Source organism: Nematostella vectensis, chromosome 4 (genome assembly GCF_932526225.1).
Source record: "Nematostella vectensis chromosome 4, jaNemVect1.1, whole genome shotgun sequence".
Taxonomy (NCBI): Eukaryota; Metazoa; Cnidaria; class Anthozoa; order Actiniaria; family Edwardsiidae; genus Nematostella; species Nematostella vectensis.
This window is the reverse complement of record NC_064037.1, coordinates 16920290-16936593: the sequence shown is the minus strand read 5'-3', so window position 1 is coordinate 16936593 and position 16304 is coordinate 16920290. Positions and strand designations below refer to the sequence as shown.

The 16304-nt window shown below is 40.4% G+C and overlaps 49 non-coding genes across 49 annotated transcripts; all 49 read right to left on the bottom strand.

The window, feature by feature from the left end:
- Nucleotides 1–58: 58 nt before the first annotated feature.
- LOC125562108 lies at nucleotides 59–178 on the bottom strand. The gene has a single exon (XR_007307815.1). It is a non-coding gene; the product is annotated as a U5 spliceosomal RNA (small nuclear RNA).
- Nucleotides 179–388: 210 nt separating this feature from the next.
- Nucleotides 389–510, bottom strand: LOC125562015. Its single transcript, XR_007307722.1, has one exon. It is a non-coding gene; the product is annotated as a U5 spliceosomal RNA (small nuclear RNA).
- A 210-nt stretch (nucleotides 511–720) lies between these two features.
- Nucleotides 721–842, bottom strand: LOC125562014. The gene has a single exon (XR_007307721.1). It is a non-coding gene; the product is annotated as a U5 spliceosomal RNA (small nuclear RNA).
- A 210-nt stretch (nucleotides 843–1052) lies between these two features.
- LOC125562013 lies at nucleotides 1053–1174 on the bottom strand. Its single transcript, XR_007307720.1, has one exon. It is a non-coding gene; the product is annotated as a U5 spliceosomal RNA (small nuclear RNA).
- Nucleotides 1175–1384: 210 nt separating this feature from the next.
- LOC125562011 lies at nucleotides 1385–1506 on the bottom strand. The gene has a single exon (XR_007307718.1). It is a non-coding gene; the product is annotated as a U5 spliceosomal RNA (small nuclear RNA).
- Nucleotides 1507–1716: 210 nt separating this feature from the next.
- Nucleotides 1717–1838, bottom strand: LOC125562147. Its single transcript, XR_007307854.1, has one exon. It is a non-coding gene; the product is annotated as a U5 spliceosomal RNA (small nuclear RNA).
- Nucleotides 1839–2048: 210 nt separating this feature from the next.
- On the bottom strand, nucleotides 2049–2170 carry LOC125562010. The gene has a single exon (XR_007307717.1). It is a non-coding gene; the product is annotated as a U5 spliceosomal RNA (small nuclear RNA).
- Nucleotides 2171–2380: 210 nt separating this feature from the next.
- Nucleotides 2381–2502, bottom strand: LOC125562009. The gene has a single exon (XR_007307716.1). It is a non-coding gene; the product is annotated as a U5 spliceosomal RNA (small nuclear RNA).
- A 210-nt stretch (nucleotides 2503–2712) lies between these two features.
- On the bottom strand, nucleotides 2713–2834 carry LOC125562107. The gene has a single exon (XR_007307814.1). It is a non-coding gene; the product is annotated as a U5 spliceosomal RNA (small nuclear RNA).
- A 210-nt stretch (nucleotides 2835–3044) lies between these two features.
- On the bottom strand, nucleotides 3045–3166 carry LOC125562008. Its single transcript, XR_007307715.1, has one exon. It is a non-coding gene; the product is annotated as a U5 spliceosomal RNA (small nuclear RNA).
- Nucleotides 3167–3376: 210 nt separating this feature from the next.
- On the bottom strand, nucleotides 3377–3498 carry LOC125562007. Its single transcript, XR_007307714.1, has one exon. It is a non-coding gene; the product is annotated as a U5 spliceosomal RNA (small nuclear RNA).
- A 210-nt stretch (nucleotides 3499–3708) lies between these two features.
- LOC125562006 lies at nucleotides 3709–3830 on the bottom strand. Its single transcript, XR_007307713.1, has one exon. It is a non-coding gene; the product is annotated as a U5 spliceosomal RNA (small nuclear RNA).
- Nucleotides 3831–4040: 210 nt separating this feature from the next.
- On the bottom strand, nucleotides 4041–4162 carry LOC125562197. The gene has a single exon (XR_007307904.1). It is a non-coding gene; the product is annotated as a U5 spliceosomal RNA (small nuclear RNA).
- Nucleotides 4163–4372: 210 nt separating this feature from the next.
- LOC125562005 lies at nucleotides 4373–4494 on the bottom strand. The gene has a single exon (XR_007307712.1). It is a non-coding gene; the product is annotated as a U5 spliceosomal RNA (small nuclear RNA).
- Nucleotides 4495–4704: 210 nt separating this feature from the next.
- LOC125562004 lies at nucleotides 4705–4826 on the bottom strand. Its single transcript, XR_007307711.1, has one exon. It is a non-coding gene; the product is annotated as a U5 spliceosomal RNA (small nuclear RNA).
- A 210-nt stretch (nucleotides 4827–5036) lies between these two features.
- On the bottom strand, nucleotides 5037–5158 carry LOC125562003. Its single transcript, XR_007307710.1, has one exon. It is a non-coding gene; the product is annotated as a U5 spliceosomal RNA (small nuclear RNA).
- A 210-nt stretch (nucleotides 5159–5368) lies between these two features.
- LOC125562146 lies at nucleotides 5369–5490 on the bottom strand. Its single transcript, XR_007307853.1, has one exon. It is a non-coding gene; the product is annotated as a U5 spliceosomal RNA (small nuclear RNA).
- Nucleotides 5491–5700: 210 nt separating this feature from the next.
- On the bottom strand, nucleotides 5701–5822 carry LOC125562002. Its single transcript, XR_007307709.1, has one exon. It is a non-coding gene; the product is annotated as a U5 spliceosomal RNA (small nuclear RNA).
- A 210-nt stretch (nucleotides 5823–6032) lies between these two features.
- On the bottom strand, nucleotides 6033–6154 carry LOC125562138. The gene has a single exon (XR_007307845.1). It is a non-coding gene; the product is annotated as a U5 spliceosomal RNA (small nuclear RNA).
- A 210-nt stretch (nucleotides 6155–6364) lies between these two features.
- LOC125562000 lies at nucleotides 6365–6486 on the bottom strand. Its single transcript, XR_007307707.1, has one exon. It is a non-coding gene; the product is annotated as a U5 spliceosomal RNA (small nuclear RNA).
- Nucleotides 6487–6696: 210 nt separating this feature from the next.
- LOC125561999 lies at nucleotides 6697–6818 on the bottom strand. Its single transcript, XR_007307706.1, has one exon. It is a non-coding gene; the product is annotated as a U5 spliceosomal RNA (small nuclear RNA).
- A 210-nt stretch (nucleotides 6819–7028) lies between these two features.
- On the bottom strand, nucleotides 7029–7150 carry LOC125561998. Its single transcript, XR_007307705.1, has one exon. It is a non-coding gene; the product is annotated as a U5 spliceosomal RNA (small nuclear RNA).
- Nucleotides 7151–7360: 210 nt separating this feature from the next.
- On the bottom strand, nucleotides 7361–7482 carry LOC125562172. The gene has a single exon (XR_007307879.1). It is a non-coding gene; the product is annotated as a U5 spliceosomal RNA (small nuclear RNA).
- A 209-nt stretch (nucleotides 7483–7691) lies between these two features.
- LOC125561997 lies at nucleotides 7692–7813 on the bottom strand. Its single transcript, XR_007307704.1, has one exon. It is a non-coding gene; the product is annotated as a U5 spliceosomal RNA (small nuclear RNA).
- Nucleotides 7814–8023: 210 nt separating this feature from the next.
- LOC125561996 lies at nucleotides 8024–8145 on the bottom strand. Its single transcript, XR_007307703.1, has one exon. It is a non-coding gene; the product is annotated as a U5 spliceosomal RNA (small nuclear RNA).
- Nucleotides 8146–8355: 210 nt separating this feature from the next.
- On the bottom strand, nucleotides 8356–8477 carry LOC125562298. Its single transcript, XR_007308004.1, has one exon. It is a non-coding gene; the product is annotated as a U5 spliceosomal RNA (small nuclear RNA).
- Nucleotides 8478–8686: 209 nt separating this feature from the next.
- LOC125562297 lies at nucleotides 8687–8808 on the bottom strand. Its single transcript, XR_007308003.1, has one exon. It is a non-coding gene; the product is annotated as a U5 spliceosomal RNA (small nuclear RNA).
- Nucleotides 8809–9018: 210 nt separating this feature from the next.
- Nucleotides 9019–9140, bottom strand: LOC125562296. The gene has a single exon (XR_007308002.1). It is a non-coding gene; the product is annotated as a U5 spliceosomal RNA (small nuclear RNA).
- Nucleotides 9141–9350: 210 nt separating this feature from the next.
- LOC125562101 lies at nucleotides 9351–9472 on the bottom strand. The gene has a single exon (XR_007307808.1). It is a non-coding gene; the product is annotated as a U5 spliceosomal RNA (small nuclear RNA).
- Nucleotides 9473–9682: 210 nt separating this feature from the next.
- On the bottom strand, nucleotides 9683–9804 carry LOC125562193. The gene has a single exon (XR_007307900.1). It is a non-coding gene; the product is annotated as a U5 spliceosomal RNA (small nuclear RNA).
- Nucleotides 9805–10014: 210 nt separating this feature from the next.
- LOC125562295 lies at nucleotides 10015–10136 on the bottom strand. Its single transcript, XR_007308001.1, has one exon. It is a non-coding gene; the product is annotated as a U5 spliceosomal RNA (small nuclear RNA).
- Nucleotides 10137–10346: 210 nt separating this feature from the next.
- LOC125562153 lies at nucleotides 10347–10468 on the bottom strand. The gene has a single exon (XR_007307860.1). It is a non-coding gene; the product is annotated as a U5 spliceosomal RNA (small nuclear RNA).
- A 209-nt stretch (nucleotides 10469–10677) lies between these two features.
- On the bottom strand, nucleotides 10678–10799 carry LOC125562171. The gene has a single exon (XR_007307878.1). It is a non-coding gene; the product is annotated as a U5 spliceosomal RNA (small nuclear RNA).
- A 210-nt stretch (nucleotides 10800–11009) lies between these two features.
- LOC125562198 lies at nucleotides 11010–11131 on the bottom strand. Its single transcript, XR_007307905.1, has one exon. It is a non-coding gene; the product is annotated as a U5 spliceosomal RNA (small nuclear RNA).
- A 210-nt stretch (nucleotides 11132–11341) lies between these two features.
- Nucleotides 11342–11463, bottom strand: LOC125562100. Its single transcript, XR_007307807.1, has one exon. It is a non-coding gene; the product is annotated as a U5 spliceosomal RNA (small nuclear RNA).
- Nucleotides 11464–11675: 212 nt separating this feature from the next.
- Nucleotides 11676–11795, bottom strand: LOC125562173. Its single transcript, XR_007307880.1, has one exon. It is a non-coding gene; the product is annotated as a U5 spliceosomal RNA (small nuclear RNA).
- Nucleotides 11796–12005: 210 nt separating this feature from the next.
- Nucleotides 12006–12127, bottom strand: LOC125562169. Its single transcript, XR_007307876.1, has one exon. It is a non-coding gene; the product is annotated as a U5 spliceosomal RNA (small nuclear RNA).
- Nucleotides 12128–12337: 210 nt separating this feature from the next.
- LOC125562294 lies at nucleotides 12338–12459 on the bottom strand. The gene has a single exon (XR_007308000.1). It is a non-coding gene; the product is annotated as a U5 spliceosomal RNA (small nuclear RNA).
- A 212-nt stretch (nucleotides 12460–12671) lies between these two features.
- On the bottom strand, nucleotides 12672–12791 carry LOC125562188. Its single transcript, XR_007307895.1, has one exon. It is a non-coding gene; the product is annotated as a U5 spliceosomal RNA (small nuclear RNA).
- Nucleotides 12792–13001: 210 nt separating this feature from the next.
- Nucleotides 13002–13123, bottom strand: LOC125562191. The gene has a single exon (XR_007307898.1). It is a non-coding gene; the product is annotated as a U5 spliceosomal RNA (small nuclear RNA).
- Nucleotides 13124–13333: 210 nt separating this feature from the next.
- LOC125562134 lies at nucleotides 13334–13455 on the bottom strand. The gene has a single exon (XR_007307841.1). It is a non-coding gene; the product is annotated as a U5 spliceosomal RNA (small nuclear RNA).
- Nucleotides 13456–13665: 210 nt separating this feature from the next.
- LOC125562189 lies at nucleotides 13666–13787 on the bottom strand. Its single transcript, XR_007307896.1, has one exon. It is a non-coding gene; the product is annotated as a U5 spliceosomal RNA (small nuclear RNA).
- A 210-nt stretch (nucleotides 13788–13997) lies between these two features.
- LOC125562218 lies at nucleotides 13998–14119 on the bottom strand. The gene has a single exon (XR_007307925.1). It is a non-coding gene; the product is annotated as a U5 spliceosomal RNA (small nuclear RNA).
- A 210-nt stretch (nucleotides 14120–14329) lies between these two features.
- Nucleotides 14330–14451, bottom strand: LOC125562222. The gene has a single exon (XR_007307929.1). It is a non-coding gene; the product is annotated as a U5 spliceosomal RNA (small nuclear RNA).
- A 211-nt stretch (nucleotides 14452–14662) lies between these two features.
- LOC125562116 lies at nucleotides 14663–14783 on the bottom strand. Its single transcript, XR_007307823.1, has one exon. It is a non-coding gene; the product is annotated as a U5 spliceosomal RNA (small nuclear RNA).
- Nucleotides 14784–14993: 210 nt separating this feature from the next.
- Nucleotides 14994–15115, bottom strand: LOC125562154. Its single transcript, XR_007307861.1, has one exon. It is a non-coding gene; the product is annotated as a U5 spliceosomal RNA (small nuclear RNA).
- Nucleotides 15116–15326: 211 nt separating this feature from the next.
- LOC125562204 lies at nucleotides 15327–15445 on the bottom strand. The gene has a single exon (XR_007307911.1). It is a non-coding gene; the product is annotated as a U5 spliceosomal RNA (small nuclear RNA).
- A 210-nt stretch (nucleotides 15446–15655) lies between these two features.
- Nucleotides 15656–15777, bottom strand: LOC125562292. The gene has a single exon (XR_007307998.1). It is a non-coding gene; the product is annotated as a U5 spliceosomal RNA (small nuclear RNA).
- Nucleotides 15778–15987: 210 nt separating this feature from the next.
- Nucleotides 15988–16109, bottom strand: LOC125562291. Its single transcript, XR_007307997.1, has one exon. It is a non-coding gene; the product is annotated as a U5 spliceosomal RNA (small nuclear RNA).
- Nucleotides 16110–16304: the final 195 nt, after the last annotated feature.

Sequence of the window (16304 nt, the reverse complement as noted above, 5' to 3'; positions counted from 1 at the left end):
AATTAAAGCAAAATTCAGTTGAACCATTTGGGACGCAATTTTTCATTTAGTGTGTAAGCCCCCCAAAAATGCAGGGCAAATCAAAAATTGAGTGATATACTCATTTCAGTGCTCTCCTCCACGGAAATCTTTAGTAAAAGGCGAAAGATTTACTCGATATGAAGGAAAACCAGAGTGCCCTTTAATGGTTCGCATGGTGCAATCTATATCCCCAAACAAGACTCCATTGCATGTGGGACTGCAAAAGTATCTGGGGCGTCATGCGCAAAATACTCTGTCGGTACTTAACATGAGTTGGTGGTTTGCAATCAGCACTAACAAATATAACCTTAAATTAAAGCAAAATTCAGTTGAACCATTTGGGCCGCAAGTTTTCATTTAGTGTGTAAGCCCCGCAAAAATGCAGGGCAAATCAAAAATTGAGTGATATACTCATTTCAGTGCTCTCCTCCACGGAAATCTTTAGTAAAAGGCGAAAGATTTACTCGATATGAAGGAAAACCAGAGTGCCCTTCAATGGTTCGCATGGTGCAATCTATATCCCCAAACAAGACTCCATTGCATGTGGGACTGCAAAAGTATCTGGGGCGTCATGCGCAAAATACTCTGTCGGTACTTAACATGAGTTGGTGGTTTGCAATCAGCACTAACAAATATAACCTTAAATTAAAGCAAAATTCAGTTGAACCATTTGGGCCGCAATTTTTCATTTAGTGTGTAAGCCCCGCAAAAATGCAGGGCAAATCAAAAATTGAGTGATATACTCATTTCAGTGCTCTCCTCCACGGAAATCTTTAGTAAAAGGCGAAAGATTTACTCGATATGAAGGAAAACCAGAGTGCCCTTCAATGGTTCGCATGGTGCAATCTATATCCCCAAACAAGACTCCATTGCATGTGGGACTGCAAAAGTATCTGGGGCGTCATGCGCAAAATACTCTGTCGGTACTTAACATGAGTTGGTGGTTTGCAATCAGCACTAACAAATATAACCTTAAATTAAAGCAAAATTCAGTTGAACCATTTGGGCCGCAATTTTTCATTTAGTGTGTAAGCCCCGCAAAAATGCAGGGCAAATCAAAAATTGAGTGATATACTCATTTCAGTGCTCTCCTCCACGGAAATCTTTAGTAAAAGGCGAAAGATTTACTCGATATGAAGGAAAACCAGAGTGCCCTTCAATGGTTCGCATGGTGCAATCTATATCCCCAAACAAGACTCCATTGCATGTGGGACTGCAAAAGTATCTGGGGCGTCATGCGCAAAATACTCTGTCGGTACTTAACATGAGTTGGTGGTTTGCAATCAGCACTAACAAATATAACCTTAAATTAAAGCAAAATTCAGTTGAACCATTTGGGCCGCAATTTTTCATTTAGTGTGTAAGCCCCGCAAAAATGCAGGGCAAATCAAAAATTGAGTGATATACTCATTTCAGTGCTCTCCTCCACGGAAATCTTTAGTAAAAGGCGAAAGATTTACTCGATATGAAGGAAAACCAGAGTGCCCTTCAATGGTTCGCATGGTGCAATCTATATCCCCAAACAAGACTCCATTGCATGTGGGACTGCAAAAGTATCTGGGGCGTCATGCGCAAAATACTCTGTCGGTACTTAACATGAGTTGGTGGTTTGCAATCAGCACTAACAAATATAACCTTAAATTAAAGCAAAATTCAGTTGAACCATTTGGGCCGCAATTTTTCATTTAGTGTGTAAGCCCCGCAAAAATGCAGGGCGAATCAAAAATTGAGTGATATACTCATTTCAGTGCTCTACTCCACGGAAATCTTTAGTAAAAGGCGAAAGATTTACTCGATATGAAGGAAAACCAGAGTGCCCTTCAATGGTTCGCATGGTGCAATCTATATCCCCAAACAAGACTCCATTGCATGTGGGACTGCAAAAGTATCTGGGGCGTCATGCGCAAAATACTCTGTCGGTACTTAACATGAGTTGGTGGTTTGCAATCAGCACTAACAAATATAACCTTAAATTAAAGCAAAATTCAGTTGAACCATTTGGGCCGCAATTTTTCATTTAGTGTGTAAGCCCCGCAAAAATGCAGGGCAAATCAAAAATTGAGTGATATACTCATTTCAGTGCTCTCCTCCACGGAAATCTTTAGTAAAAGGCGAAAGATTTACTCGATATGAAGGAAAACCAGAGTGCCCTTCAATGGTTCGCATGGTGCAATCTATATCCCCAAACAAGACTCCATTGCATGTGGGACTGCAAAAGTATCTGGGGCGTCATGCGCAAAATACTCTGTCGGTACTTAACATGAGTTGGTGGTTTGCAATCAGCACTAACAAATATAACCTTAAATTAAAGCAAAATTCAGTTGAACCATTTGGGCCGCAATTTTTCATTTAGTGTGTAAGCCCCGCAAAAATGCAGGGCAAATCAAAAATTGAGTGATATACTCATTTCAGTGCTCTCCTCCACGGAAATCTTTAGTAAAAGGCGAAAGATTTACTCGATATGAAGGAAAACCAGAGTGCCCTTCAATGGTTCGCATGGTGCAATCTATATCCCCAAACAAGACTCCATTGCATGTGGGACTGCAAAAGTATCTGGGGCGTCATGCGCAAAATACTCTGTCGGTACTTAACATGAGTTGGTGGTTTGCAATCAGCACTAACAAATATAACCTTAAATTAAAGCAAAATTCAGTTGAACCATTTGGGCCGCAATTTTTCATTTAGTGTGTAAGCCCCGCAAAAATGCAGGGCGAATCAAAAATTGAGTGATATACTCATTTCAGTGCTCTCCTCCACGGAAATCTTTAGTAAAAGGCGAAAGATTTACTCGATATGAAGGAAAACCAGAGTGCCCTTCAATGGTTCGCATGGTGCAATCTATATCCCCAAACAAGACTCCATTGCATGTGGGACTGCAAAAGTATCTGGGGCGTCATGCGCAAAATACTCTGTCGGTACTTAACATGAGTTGGTGGTTTGCAATCAGCACTAACAAATATAACCTTAAATTAAAGCAAAATTCAGTTGAACCATTTGGGCCGCAATTTTTCATTTAGTGTGTAAGCCCCGCAAAAATGCAGGGCAAATCAAAAATTGAGTGATATACTCATTTCAGTGCTCTCCTCCACGGAAATCTTTAGTAAAAGGCGAAAGATTTACTCGATATGAAGGAAAACCAGAGTGCCCTTCAATGGTTCGCATGGTGCAATCTATATCCCCAAACAAGACTCCATTGCATGTGGGACTGCAAAAGTATCTGGGGCGTCATGCGCAAAATACTCTGTCGGTACTTAACATGAGTTGGTGGTTTGCAATCAGCACTAACAAATATAACCTTAAATTAAAGCAAAATTCAGTTGAACCATTTGGGCCGCAATTTTTCATTTAGTGTGTAAGCCCCGCAAAAATGCAGGGCAAATCAAAAATTGAGTGATATACTCATTTCAGTGCTCTCCTCCACGGAAATCTTTAGTAAAAGGCGAAAGATTTACTCGATATGAAGGAAAACCAGAGTGCCCTTCAATGGTTCGCATGGTGCAATCTATATCCCCAAACAAGACTCCATTGCATGTGGGACTGCAAAAGTATCTGGGGCGTCATGCGCAAAATACTCTGTCGGTACTTAACATGAGTTGGTGGTTTGCAATCAGCACTAACAAATATAACCTTAAATTAAAGCAAAATTCAGTTGAACCATTTGGGCCGCAATTTTTCATTTAGTGTGTAAGCCCCGCAAAAATGCAGGGCAAATCAAAAATTGAGTGATATACTCATTTCAGTGCTCTCCTCCACGGAAATCTTTAGTAAAAGGCGAAAGATTTACTCGATATGAAGGAAAACCAGAGTGCCCTTCAATGGTTCGCATGGTGCAATCTATATCCCCAAACAAGACTCCATTGCATGTGGGACTGCAAAAGTATCTGGGGCGTCATGCGCAAAATACTCTGTCGGTACTTAACATGAGTTGGTGGTTTGCAATCAGCACTAACAAATATAACCTTAAATTAAAGCAAAATTCAGTTGAACCATTTGGGCCGCAATTTTTCATTTAGTGTGTAAGCCCCGCAAAAATGCAGGGCGAATCAAAAATTGAGTGATATACTCATTTCAGTGCTCTACTCCACGGAAATCTTTAGTAAAATGCGAAAGATTTACTCGATATGAAGGAAAACCAGAGTGCCCTTCAATGGTTCGCATGGTGCAATCTATATCCCCAAACAAGACTCCATTGCATGTGGGACTGCAAAAGTATCTGGGGCGTCATGCGCAAAATACTCTGTCGGTACTTAACATGAGTTGGTGGTTTGCAATCAGCACTAACAAATATAACCTTAAATTAAAGCAAAATTCAGTTGAACCATTTGGGCCGCAATTTTTCATTTAGTGTGTAAGCCCCGCAAAAATGCAGGGCAAATCAAAAATTGAGTGATATACTCATTTCAGTGCTCTCCTCCACGGAAATCTTTAGTAAAAGGCGAAAGATTTACTCGATATGAAGGAAAACCAGAGTGCCCTTCAATGGTTCGCATGGTGCAATCTATATCCCCAAACAAGACTCCATTGCATGTGGGACTGCAAAAGTATCTGGGGCGTCATGCGCAAAATACTCTGTCGGTACTTAACATGAGTTGGTGGTTTGCAATCAGCACTAACAAATATAACCTTAAATTAAAGCAAAATTCAGTTGAACCATTTGGGCCGCAATTTTTCATTTAGTGTGTAAGCCCCGCAAAAATGCAGGGCAAATCAAAAATTGAGTGATATACTCATTTCAGTGCTCTCCTCCACGGAAATCTTTAGTAAAAGGCGAAAGATTTACTCGATATGAAGGAAAACCAGAGTGCCCTTCAATGGTTCGCATGGTGCAATCTATATCCCCAAACAAGACTCCATTGCATGTGGGACTGCAAAAGTATCTGGGGCGTCATGCGCAAAATACTCTGTCGGTACTTAACATGAGTTGGTGGTTTGCAATCAGCACTAACAAATATAACCTTAAATTAAAGCAAAATTCAGTTGAACCATTTGGGCCGCAATTTTTCATTTAGTGTGTAAGCCCCGCAAAAATGCAGGGCAAATCAAAAATTGAGTGATATACTCATTTCAGTGCTCTCCTCCACGGAAATCTTTAGTAAAAGGCGAAAGATTTACTCGATATGAAGGAAAACCAGAGTGCCCTTCAATGGTTCGCATGGTGCAATCTATATCCCCAAACAAGACTCCATTGCATGTGGGACTGCAAAAGTATCTGGGGCGTCATGCGCAAAATACTCTGTCGGTACTTAACATGAGTTGGTGGTTTGCAATCAGCACTAACAAATATAACCTTAAATTAAAGCAAAATTCAGTTGAACCATTTGGGCCGCAATTTTTCATTTAGTGTGTAAGCCCCGCAAAAATGCAGGGCGAATCAAAAATTGAGTGATATACTCATTTCAGTGCTCTACTCCACGGAAATCTTTAGTAAAAGGCGAAAGATTTACTCGATATGAAGGAAAACCAGAGTGCCCTTCAATGGTTCGCATGGTGCAATCTATATCCCCAAACAAGACTCCATTGCATGTGGGACTGCAAAAGTATCTGGGGCGTCATGCGCAAAATACTCTGTCGGTACTTAACATGAGTTGGTGGTTTGCAATCAGCATTAACAAATATAACCTTAAATTAAAGCAAAATTCAGTTGAACCATTTGGGCCGCAATTTTTCATTTAGTGTGTAAGCCCCGCAAAAATGCAGGGCAAATCAAAAATTGAGTGATATACTCATTTCAGTGCTCTCCTCCACGGAAATCTTTAGTAAAAGGCGAAAGATTTACTCGATATGAAGGAAAACCAGAGTGCCCTTCAATGGTTCGCATGGTGCAATCTATATCCCCAAACAAGACTCCATTGCATGTGGGACTGCAAAAGTATCTGGGGCGTCATGCGCAAAATACTCTGTCGGTACTTAACATGAGTTGGTGGTTTGCAATCAGCACTAACAAATATAACCTTAAATTAAAGCAAAATTCAGTTGAACCATTTGGGCCGCAATTTTTCATTTAGTGTGTAAGCCCCGCAAAAATGCAGGGCAAATCAAAAATTGAGTGATATACTCATTTCAGTGCTCTCCTCCACGGAAATCTTTAGTAAAAGGCGAAAGATTTACTCGATATGAAGGAAACCCAGAGTGCCCTTCAATGGTTCGCATGGTGCAATCTATATCCCCAAACAAGACTCCATTGCATGTGGGACTGCAAAAGTATCTGGGGCGTCATGCGCAAAATACTCTGTCGGTACTTAACATGAGTTTGTGGTTTGCAATCAGCACTAACAAATATAACCTTAAATTAAAGCAAAATTCAGTTGAACCATTTGGGCCGCAATTTTTCATTTAGTGTGTAAGCCCCGCAAAAATGCAGGGCAAATCAAAAATTGAGTGATATACTCATTTCAGTGCTCTCCTCCACGGAAATCTTTAGTAAAAGGCGAAAGATTTACTCGATATGAAGGAAAACCAGAGTGCCCTTCAATGGTTCGCATGGTGCAATCTATATCCCCAAACAAGACTCCATTGCATGTGGGACTGCAAAAGTATCTGGGGCGTCATGCGCAAAATACTCTGTCGGTACTTAACATGAGTTGGTGGTTTGCAATCAGCATTAACAAATATAACCTTAAATTAAAGCAAAATTCAGTTGAACCATTTGGGCCGCAATTTTTCATTTAGTGTGTAAGCCCCGCAAAAATGCAGGGCAAATCAAAAATTGAGTGATATACTCATTTCAGTGCTCTCCTCCACGGAAATCTTTAGTAAAAGGCGAAAGATTTACTCGATATGAAGGAAAACCAGAGTGCCCTTCAATGGTTCGCATGGTGCAATCTATATCCCCAAACAAGACTCCATTGCATGTGGGACTGCAAAAGTATCTGGGGCGTCATGCGCAAAATACTCTGTCGGTACTTAACATGAGTTGGTGGTTTGCAATCAGCACTAACAAATATAACCTTAAATTAAAGCAAAATTCAGTTGAACCATTTAGGCCGCAATTTTTCATTTAGTGTGTAAGCCCCGCAAAAATGCAGGGCAAATCAAAAATTGAGTGATATACTCATTTCAGTGCTCTCCTCCACGGAAATCTTTAGTAAAAGGCGAAAGATTTACTCGATATGAAGGAAAACCAGAGTGCCCTTCAATGGTTCGCATGGTGCAATCTATATCCCCAAACAAGACTCCATTGCATGTGGGACTGCAAAAGTATCTGGGGCGTCATGCGCAAAATACTCTGTCGGTACTTAACATGAGTTGGTGGTTTGCAATCAGCACTAACAAATATAACCTTAAATTAAAGCAAAATTCAGTTGAACCATTTGGGCCGCAATTTTTCATTTAGTGTGTAAGCCCCGCAAAAATGCAGGGCAAATCAAAAATTGAGTGATATACTCATTTCAGTGCTCTCCTCCACGGAAATCTTTAGTAAAAGGCGAAAAATTTACTAGATATGAAGGAAAACCAGAGTGCCCTTCAATGGTTCGCATGGTGCAATCTATATCCCCAAACAAGACTCCATTGCATGTGGGACTGCAAAAGTATCTGGGGCGTCATGCGCAAAATACTCTGTCGGTACTTAACATGAGTTGTTGGTTTGCAATCAGCACTAAAAATATAACCTTAAATTAAAGCAAAATTCAGTTGAACCATTTGGGCCGCAATTTTTCATTTAGTGTGTAAGCCCCGCAAAAATGCAGGGCAAATCAAAAATTGAGTGATATACTCATTTCAGTGCTCTCCTCCACGGAAATCTTTAGTAAAAGGCGAAAGATTTACTCGATATGAAGGAAAACCAGAGTGCCCTTCAATGGTTCGCATGGTGCAATCTATATCCCCAAACAAGACTCCATTGCATGTGGGACTGCAAAAGTATCTGGGGCGTCATGCGCAAAATACTCTGTCGGTACTTAACATGAGTTGGTGGTTTGCAATCAGCACTAACAAATATAACCTTAAATTAAAGCAAAATTCAGTTGAACCATTTGGGCCGCAATTTTTCATTTAGTGTGTAAGCCCCGCAAAAATGCAGGGCAAATCAAAAATTGAGTGATATACTCATTTCAGTGCTCTCCTCCACGGAAATCTTTAGTAAAAGGCGAAAGATTTACTCGATATGAAGGAAAACCAGAGTGCCCTTCAATGGTTCGCATGGTGCAATCTATATCCCCAAACAAGACTCCATTGCATGTGGGACTGCAAAAGTATCTGGGGCGTCATGCGCAAAGTACTCTGTCGGTACTTAACATGAGTTGGTGGTTTGCAATCAGCACTAACAAATATAACCTTAAATTAAAGCAAAATTCAGTTGAACCATTTGGGCCGCAAGTTTTTATTTAGTGTGTAAGCCCCGCAAAAATGCAGGGCAAATCAAAAATTGAGTGATATACTCATTTCAGTGCTCTCCTCCACGGAAATCTTTAGTAAAAGGCGAAAGATTTACTCGATATGAAGGAAAACCAGAGTGCCCTTCAATGGTTCGCATGGTGCAATCTATATCCCCAAACAAGACTCCATTGCATGTGGGACTGCAAAAGTATCTGGGGCGTCATGCGCAAAATACTCTGTCGGTACTTAACATGAGTTGGTGGTTTGCAATCAGCACTAAAAATATAACCTTAAATTAAAGCAAAATTCAGTTGAACCATTTGGGCCGCAATTTTTCATTTAGTGTGTAAGCCCCGCAAAAATGCAGGGCAAATCAAAAATTGAGTGATATACTCATTTCAGTGCTCTCCTCCACGGAAATCTTTAGTAAAAGGCGAAAGATTTACTCGATATGAAGGAAAACCAGAGTGCCCTTCAATGGTTCGCATGGTGCAATCTATATCCCCAAACAAGACTCCATTGCATGTGGGACTGCAAAAGTATCTGGGGCGTCATGCGCAAAATACTCTGTCGGTACTTAACATGAGTTGGTGGTTTGCAATCAGCACTAACAAATATAACCTTAAATTAAAGCAAAATTCAGTTGAACCATTTGGGCCGCAATTTTTCATTTAGTGTGTAAGCCCCGCAAAAATGCAGGGCAAATCAAAAATTGAGTGATATACTCATTTCAGTGCTCTCCTCCACGGAAATCTTTAGTAAAAGGCGAAAGATTTACTCGATATGAAGGAAAACCAGAGTGCCCTTCAATGGTTCGCATGGTGCAATCTATATCCCCAAACAAGACTCCATTGCATGTGGGACTGCAAAAGTATCTGGGGCGTCATGCGCAAAATACTCTGTCGGTACTTAACATGAGTTGGTGGTTTGCAATCAGCACTAACAAATATAACCTTAAATTAAAGCAAAATTCAGTTGAACCATTTGGGCCGCAATTTTTTATTTAGTGTGTAAGCCCCGCAAAAATGCAGGGCAAATAAAAAATTGAGTGATATACTCATTTCAGTGCTCTCCTCCACGGAAATCTTTAGTAAAAGGCGAAAGATTTACTCGATATGAAGGAAAACCAGAGTGCCCTTCAATGGTTCGCATGGTGCAATCTATATCCCCAAACAAGACTCCATTGCATGTGGGACTGCAAAAGTATCTGGGACGTCATGCGCAAAATACTCTGTCGGTACTTAACATGAGTTGGTGGTTTGCAATCAGCACTAACAAATATAACCTTAAATTAAAGCAAAATTCAGTTGAACCATTTGGGCCGCAATTTTTCATTTAGTGTGTAAGCCCCGCAAAAATGCAGGGCAAATCAAAAATTGAGTGATATACTCATTTCAGTGCTCTCCTCCACGGAAATCTTTTGTAAAAGGGGAAAGATTTACTCGATATGGAGGAAAACCAGAGTGCCCTTTAATGGTTCGCATGGTGCAATCTATATCCCCAAACAAGACTCCATTGCATGTGGGACTGCAAAAGTATCTGGGGCGTCATGCGCAAAATACTCTGTCGGTACTTAACATGAGTTGGTGGTTTGCAATCAGCACTAACAAATATAACCTTAAATTAAAGCAAAATTCAGTTGAACCATTTGGGCCGCAATTTTTCATTTAGTGTGTAAGCCCCGCAAAAATGCAGGGCAAATCAAAAATTGAGTGATATACTCATTTCAGTGCTCTCCTCCACGGAAATCTTTAGTAAAAGGCGAAAGATTTACTCGATATGAAGGAAAACCAGAGTGCCCTTCAATGGTTCGCATGGTGCAATCTATATCCCCAAACAAGACTCCATTGCATGTGGGACTGCAAAAGTATCTGGGGCGTCATGCGCAAAATACTCTGTCGGTACTTAACATGAGTTGGTGGTTTGCAATCAGCACTAACAAATATAACCTTAAATTAAAGCAAAATTCAGTTGAACCATTTGGGCCGCAATTTTTCATTTAGTGTGTAAGCCCCGCAAAAATGCAGGGCAAATCAAAAATTGAGTGATATACTCATTTCAGTGCTCTCCTCCACGGAAATCTTTAGTAAAAGGCGAAAGATTTACTAGATATGAAGGAAAACCAGAGTGCCCTTCAATGGTTCGAATGGTGCAATCTATATCCCCAAACAAGACTCCATTGCATGTGGGACTGCAAAAGTATCTGGGGCGTCATGCGCAAAATACTCTGTCGGTACTTAACATGAGTTGGTGTTTGCAATCAGCACTAACAAATATAACCGTAAATTAGAGCAAAATTCAGTTGAACCATTTAGGCCGCAATTTTTCATTTAGTGTGTAAGCCCCGCAAAAATGCAGGGCAAATCAAAAATTGAGTGATATACTCATTTCAGTGCTCTCCTCCACGGAAATCTTTAGTAAAAGGCGAAAAATTTACTAGATATGAAGGAAAACCAGAGTGCCCTTCAATGGTTCGAATGGTGCAATCTATATCTTTAAACAAGACTCCATTGCATGTGGGACTGCAAAAGTATCTGGGGCGTCATGCGCAAAATACTCTGTCGGTACTTAACATGAGTTGGTGGTTTGCAATCAGCACTAACAAATATAACCGTAAATTAGAGCAAAATTCAGTTGAACCATTTAGGCCGCAATTTTTCATTTAGTGTGTAAGCCCCGCAAAAATGCAGGGCAAATCAAAAATTGAGTGATATACTCATTTCAGTGCTCTTCTCCACGGAAATCTTTAGTAAAAGGGGAAAGATTTACTCGATATGAAGGAAAACCAGAGTGCCCTTCAATGGTTCGCATGGTGCAATCTATATCCCCAAACAAGACTCCATTGCATGTGGGACTGCAAAAGTATCTGGGGCGTCATGCGCAAAATACTCTGTCGGTACTTAACATGAGTTGGTGGTTTGCAATCAGCACTAACAAATATAACCTTAAATTAAAGCAAAATTCAGTTGAACCATTTGGGCCGTAATTTTTTATTTAGTGTGTAAGCCCCGCAAAAATGCAGGGCAAATAAAAAATTGAGTGATATACTCATTTCAGTGCTCTCCTCCACGGAAATCTTTAGTAAAAGGCGAAAGATTTACTCGATATGAAGGAAAACCAGAGTGCCCTTCAATGGTTCGCATGGTGCAATCTATATCCCCAAACAAGACTCCATTGCATGTGGGACTGCAAAAGTTTCTGGGACGTCATGCGCAAAATACTCTGTCGGTACTTAACATGAGTTGGTGGTTTGCAATCAGCACTAACAAATATAACCTTAAATTAAAGCAAAATTCAGTTGAACCATTTGGGCCGCAATTTTTCATTTAGTGTGTAAGCCCCGCAAAAATGCAGTGCAAATCAAAAATGGAGTGATATACTCATTTCAGTGCTCTCCTCCACGGAAATCTTTAGTAAAAGGCGAAAGATTTACTCGATATGAAGGAAAACCAGAGTGCCCTTCAATGGTTCGCATGGTGCAATCTATATCCCCAAACAAGACTCCATTGCATGTGGGACTGCAAAAGTATCTGGGGCGTCATGCGCAAAATACTCTGTCGGTACTTAACATGAGTTGGTGGTTTGCAATCAGCACTAACAAATATAACCTTAAATTAAAGCAAAATTCAGTTGAACCATTTGGGCCGCAATTTTTCATTTAGTGTGTAAGCCCCGCAAAAATGCAGGGCAAATCAAAAATTGAGTGATATACTCATTTCAGTGCTCTCCTCCACGGAAATCTTTAGTAAAAGGCGAAAAATTTACTAGATATGAAGGAAAACCAGAGTGCCCTTCAATGGTTCGAATGGTGCAATCTATATCCCCAAACAAGACTCCATTGCATGTGGGACTGCAAAAGTATCTGGGGCGTCATGCGCAAAATACTCTGTCGGTACTTAACATGAGTTGGTGGTTTGCAATCAGCACTAACAAATATAACCGTAAATTAGAGCAAAATTCAGTTGAACCATTTAGGCCGCAATTTTTCATTTAGTGTGTAAGCCCCGCAAAAATGCAGGGCAAATCAAAAATTGAGTGATATACTCATTTCAGTGCTCTCCTCCACGGAAATCTTTAGTAAAAGGCGAAAGATTTACTCGATATGAAGGAAAACCAGAGTGCCCTTCAATGGTTCGCATGGTGCAATCTATATCCCCAAACAAGACTCCATTGCATGTGGGACTGCAAAAGTATCTGGGACGTCATGCGCAAAATACTCTGTCGGTACTTAACATGAGTTGGTGGTTTGCAATCAGCACTAACAAATATAACCTTAAATTAAAGCAAAATTCAGTTGAACCATTTGGGCCGCAATTTTTCATTTAGTGTGTAAGTCCCGCAAAAATGCAGGGCAAATCAAAAATTGAGTGATATACTCATTTCAGTGCTCTCCTCCACGGAAATCTTTTGTAAAAGGGGAAAGATTTACTCGATATGGAGGAAAACCAGAGTGCCCTTCAATGGTTCGCATGGTGCAATCTATATCCCCAAACAAGACTCCATTGCATGTGGGACTGCAAAAGTATCTGGGGCGTCATGCGCAAAATACTCTGTCGGTACTTAACATGAGTTGGTGGTTTGCAATCAGCACTAACAAATATAACCTTAAATTAAAGCAATATTCAGTTGAACCATTTGGGCCGCAATTTTTCAATTAGTGTGTAAGCCCCGCAAAAATGCAGGGCAAATCAAAAATTGAGTGATATACTCATTTCAGTGCTCTCCTCCACGGAAATCTTTTGTAAAAGGGGAAAGATTTACTCGATATGGAGGAAAACCAGAGTGCCCTTCAATGGTTCGCATGGTGCAATCTATATCCCCAAACAAGACTCCATTGCATGTGGGACTGCAAAAGTATCTGGGGCGTCATGCGCAAAATACTCTGTCGGTACTTAACATGAGTTGGTGGTTTGCAATCAGCACTAACAAATATAACCTTAAATTAAAGCAAAATTCAGTTGAACCATTTGGGCCGCAATTTTTCATTTAGTGTGTAAGCCCCGCAAAAATGCAGGGCAAATCAAAATTTGAGTGATATACTCATTTCAGTGCTCTCCTCCACGGAAATCTTTAGTAAAAGGCGAAAGATTTACTCGATATGAAGGAAAACCAGAGTGCCCTTCAATGGTTCGCATGGTGCAATCTATATCCCCAAACAAGACTCCATTGCATATGGGACTGCAAAAGTATCTGGGGCGTCATGCGCAAAATACTCTGTCGGTACTTAACATGAGTTGGTGGTTTGCAATCAGCACTAACAAATATAACCTTAAATTAAAGCAAAATTCAGTTGTACCATTTGGGCCGCAATTTTTCATTTAGTGTGTAAGCCCCGCAAAAATGCAGGGCAAATCAAAAATTGAGTGATATACTCATTTCAGTGCTCTCCTCCACGGAAATCTTTAGTAAAAGGCGAAATATTTACTCGATATAAAGGAAAACCAGAGTGCCCTTCAATTTTTCGCATGGTGCAATCTATATCCCCAAACAAGATTCCATTGCATGTGGGACTGCAAAAGTATCTGGGGCGTCATGCGCAAAATACTCTGTCGGTACTTAACATGAGTTGGTGGTTTGCAATCAGCACTAACAAATATAACCTTAAATTAAAGCAAAATTCAGTTGAACCATTTGGGCCGCAATTTTTCATTTAGTGTGTGAGCCCCGCAAAAATGCAGGGCAAATCAAAAATTGAGTGATATACTCATTTCAGTGCTCTCCTCCACGGAAATCTTTAGTAAAAGGCGACAGATTTACTTGATATGAAGGAAAACCAGAGTGCCCTTCAATGGTTCACATGGTGCAATCTATATCCCCAAACAAGACTCCATTGCATGTTGGACTGCAAAAGTATCTGGGGCGTCATGCGCAAAATATTCTGTCGGTACTTAACATGAGTTGGTGGTTTGCAATCAGCACTAACAAATATAACCTTAAATTGAAGCAAAATTCAGTTGAACCATTTGGGCCGCAATTTCTCATTTAGTGTGTAAGCCCCGCAAAAATGCAGGGCAAATCTAAAATTGAGTGATATACTCATTTCAGTGCTCTCCTCCACGGAAATCTTTAGTAAAAGGCGAAAGATTTACTGGATATGAAGGAAGACCGAAGTGCCCTTCAATTTTTCGCATGGTGCAATCTATATCCGCAAACAAGACTCCATTGCATGTGGGACTGCAAAAGTATCTTGGGCGTCATGCGCAAAATACTCTGTCGGTACTTAAAATGAGTTGGTGGTTTGCAATCAGCACTAACAAATATAACCTTAAATTAAAGCAAAATTCAGTTGAACCATTTGGGCCGCAATTTTTCATTTAGTGTGTAAACCCCGCAAAAATGCAGGGCAAATCAAAAATTGAGTGATATACTCATTTCAGTGCTCTCCTCCACGGAAATCTTTAGTAAAAGGCGAAAGATTTACTCGATATGAAGAAAAACCAGAGTTCCCTTCAATGGTTCGCATGGTGCAATCTATATCCCCAAACAAGACTCCATTGCATGTGGGACTGCAAAAGTATCTGGGGCGTCATGCGCAAAATACTCTGTCGGTACTTAACATGAGTTGGTGGTTTGCAATCAGCACTAACAAATATAACCTTAAATTAAAGCAAAATTCAGTTGAACCATTTGGGCCGCAATTTTTCATTTAGTGTGTAAGCCCTGCAAAAATGCAGGGCAAATCAAAAATTGAGTGATATACTCATTTCAGTGCTCTCCTCCACGGAAAACTTTAGTAAAAGGCGAAAGATTTACTCGATATGAAGGAAAACCAGAGTGCCCTTCAATGGTCCGCATGGTGCAATCTATATCCTCAAACAAGACTCCATTGCATGTGGGACTGCAAAAGTATCTGGAGCGTCATGCGCAAAATACTCTGTCGGTACTTAACATGAGTTAGTGGTTTGCAATCAGCACTAACAAATATAACCTTAAATTAAAGCACATTCAGTTGAACCATTTGGGCCGCAATTTCTCATTTAGTGTGTGAGCCCCGCAAAAATGCAGGAAAATCAAAATTTGAGTGATATACTCATTTCAGTGCTCTCCTCCACGGAAATCTTTAGTAAAAGGCGAAAGATTTACTCGATATAAAGGAAAACCAAGGTGCCCTTCAATGGTTCACATGGTGCAATCTATATCCCCAAACAAGACTCCATTGCATGTGGGACTGCAAAAGTATCTGGGGCGTCATTCGCAAAATACTCTGTCGCTACTTAACATGAGTTGGTGGTTTGCAATCAGCACTAACAAATATAACCTTAAATTAAAGCAAAATTCAGTTGAACCATTTGGGCCGCACTTTTTTATTTAGTGTGTAAGCCCCGCAAAAATGCAGGGCAAATCAAAAATTGAGTGATATACTCATTTCAGTGCTCTCCTCCACGGAAATCTTTAGTAAAAGGCGAAAGATTTACTCGATATGAAGGAAAACCAGAGTGCCCTTCAATGGTTCGCATGGTGCAATCTATATCCCCAAACAAGACTCCATTGCATGTGGGACTGCAAAAGTATCTGGGGCGTCATGCGCAAAATACTCTGTCGGTACTTAACATGAGTTGGTGGTTTGCAATCAGCACTAACAAATATAACCTCAAATTAAAGCAAAATTCAGTTGAACCATTTGGGCCGCAATTTTTCATTTAGTGTGTGAGCCCCGCAAAAATGCAGGGCAAATCAAAAATTGAGTGATATACTCATTTCAGTGCTCTCCTCCACGGAAATCTTTAGTAAAAGGCGAAAGATTTACTCGATATGAAGGAAAACCAGAGTGCCTTTCAATGGTTCGCATGGTGCAATCTATATCCCCAAACAAGACTCCATTGCATGTGGGACTGCAAAAGTATCTGGGGCGTCATGCGCAAAATACTCTGTCGGTACTTAACATGAGTTGGTGGTTTGCAATCAGCACTAACAAATATAACCTTAAATTAAATCAAAATTCAGTTGAACCATTTGGGCCGCAATTT